A 2,970-nucleotide genomic window follows, 5' to 3' on the forward strand; every position below is an offset into this window, starting at 1 on the left:
CTGGGGATACCATGTAATCTGAATATAGAGTTGAAATCTGAAGGAATCAAGAGTTTCGTGGATTTGTTTTGTTTTGTTTTGTGTGGGATTGATTAGTTAACAGTGAAACTGTTGAAAACTGTGGACAGAGCCACCCCTCCTCTCCCTGTGAAAGGCAGGGAATCTGGATTAATTCTTTAATTTCAGGGTGTTAATGCCAGTAAAGAAAGCCTTGTGGTACCACCAGAGCCCGTGCTGAGGCTTCCTAAGGCCGACTGGGGTGGTGGTCATGAGAAGGAAGTGACATATGGGCGGAGAACTTCCAGACCAGTAGAGCTTAGCCTGAAGAAATACTCCACATGTTTGGAGTGTGAAAACTGTATTCAGACCAGGGTGCCTCACTTTAAAGAAAAATGTTGCCAAACTGAACTCTGCCAGATGAGGAATCAAAGATGGCTAGCTAGGAGTTAACTGACACAGCCGGAAATCTGGTTATCAATTCCATGTAGCCTTAGAGGAAGAATGTCATCCAATTCTGAGGCAATCTAGCGTCAAGGTCAAGCTCAGAAGCTCTAGACCCAAATATGAGGGTTAAAATTCCGGCCCTACTATGAATTACATTACCTTTTCTGTATAATAACATTAATAATAATAATTGCATAGAATTGTTGGGAGGATGAAATGAATTAATACGCATCACCTGCCTAAAACAGTGCCTGGAACATAGCAGTCACTCAATGCATGTTGGTTATCATTAATATTATTACCCAGTGAATAATAGTTATAATAAAACAGATAGGTATATATTGCTATATTAAAGAATATTTCGCAATTCAAATCGTTGAACAAAGTAATCAGGGTTACCTTTTAAATAGCCCCTGAGGCCGCTGCGAGAGGAGCCGCCGCCATGTCTGCGCAGCTGCAATGGATGGTCGTGCGGAACTGCTCCAGTTTCCTGCTCAAGAGGAGTAAGTAGACCTGCAGCACAGGGCCCAATAACCTGAAGGCCTGCAACTCCTTCCGCCACCACGGGCTGATTCACTGCAAGACTGTGGGCGTGGAGCCGGCAGCCGACTGCAGAGGTGTGGTACTGGTCATGAAGCGGAGATCCAGCCAGCGGAAGCCTGCCACCTCCTATGTGCGGCTATCATCAACAAGAATGCTTGCGCCACGCTCAGCAGCATCGGACACATGATACTCAAGAACAAGTATGCCCTGACCTGCGCATGGCTGCCATCCCCGGGGCCAGCGTCCTGCACAGCCAGAAGCCTGTAATGGTGAAGAGGAAGCGGATCCGCCCCACCAAGAGCTCCTGAGGCCGCGCCCCAAAGCAATAAAAGTCAGCTGGCTTTCTCAAAAAAAATTATAATAATAAAATAAAATAAAATAAAATAAAAAATAAAAAAGTTAAAATGTTTAACCAGAGATTAGAGGATCATCTGAAAGAAGCAAGGAGGAGCTGCTGCCTGCTTTCAGTAGACAGAGGAACTGGCTGAGTCTAGTTTTTCTGACTTTCGGAGTATATACGTACATATGTGTGTATATATATATGTGTGTGTGTGTGTGTGTGTGTGTGTGTATATATATATATATATATAGTGACAGGGTCTCGCTCTGTTGCCCAGTTTTGAGTGCATGATCATAGCTCACTGTAACTTGGACCTCCTGAACTCAAGTAATCCTCCTACCTCAGCCTACTGAGGATGAGAAATGCATATTTCAGGATGGGCGCGGTGGTTCATGCCGTTAATCTTAGCACTTTGGAAGACCGAGGCAGGCGGATCACCTGAGGTCGGGAGTTTGAGACCAGCCTAATCAACATGGAGAAACCCCGTCTCTACTAAAAATACAAATTTAGCCGGACATGGTGGCGCATGCCTGTAATCTCAGCTACTTGAGAGGCTGAGGCAGGAGAATCGCTCGAACCCGGGAGGCGGAGGTTGTGGTAAGCCAAGATCGTGCCATTGCACTCCAGCCTGGGCAACAAGAACAAAACTCCGTCTCAAAAAAAAGGGGGGTGGGGGTATTTCAAGTGCTCTTCATTTTGACTAATAGATGTATCACTGGTAGTAAAGTATTTATTAAATGTCCTGTGAAACATTCCTTGTCAGGAGGAAGTATCTATTTTATAGATTCCCAAGGCCATAGATCTTAAATTAGGACATTGCTGTGTATTTCAATTTGCGTTGAGTCCAATCCTAGGGAAAGCTATAGGTTCAGTCGATAAGGCAGAAATAAGAATACAGACTTATTCATAGGAATTCATTCCAAAATGTGAAATCAAGGAGTTTTAATCTACTGTCAAAACTGTCACAAACATTTCTTACACGTTTCTTTGTCATTAGTGAACTAATTGTACTTTAATCGAGTCAGCAGTGAGCAATAAGAATCCATTAGTAAATACAGTAATATAGTACAGATTTTTATTTCCTTCAAGAGCTCTCCTCAGAATTCATGATCTCAGTGAGAACACTGGTAATCTGTGAATTATCTGGGCTCTCAAAATGCAGAAAAGAATCAAAGGAGATTTAGAAAGGAGCAAGATTTAGAAAGGAGCATTGGCCCATTTTACTGAGAATTCAGCCAGGCTGATCTGCTCAATGGTTAAAGAGGAACAGCAACTACATTAAACACCAGAATGGTCAGTGCAATTAATGCAATTAAAGTAATTAGTCCTGGCAGCTGTAAGGTCAAATAGAGGTAGCTCTGTAACAACAATCTGCCACTGCAAAATTACTGACATTTCCAACTAAATTATATTCTCTAAATTGTTGCCTTAATGCTAAATAAATAAAGTTATGCTAATGTAGGGACTGATTACAGATTGAAATTAGCACAATTGCTTGTTATACAGTCTGCTAGGGTTAACATTTTTTAAAAACATAATTAATGGCCTTTGCTTACTGTCTCTGGTTATAGATCCTGCAGCTCATTTGCATTCTTTTGCAATATGCTGACAGTGCTAAATGTCTAAGAAGAAAGATCTCATCT

At 42.2% G+C, this 2,970-nt stretch overlaps 1 pseudogene; it reads left to right on the plus strand.

Moving 5' to 3' along the window:
• Nucleotides 1-886: 886 nt before the first annotated feature.
• Nucleotides 887-1,295, plus strand: LOC108537694 (60S ribosomal protein L28 pseudogene; annotated as a pseudogene).
• The last annotated feature ends 1,675 nt before the right edge of the window (nucleotides 1,296-2,970 follow it).

This window comes from Rhinopithecus bieti, unplaced genomic scaffold, assembly GCF_001698545.2.
Source record: "Rhinopithecus bieti isolate Rb0 unplaced genomic scaffold, ASM169854v2 scaffold_14215, whole genome shotgun sequence".
NCBI lineage: Eukaryota > Metazoa > Chordata > Mammalia > Primates > Cercopithecidae > Rhinopithecus > Rhinopithecus bieti.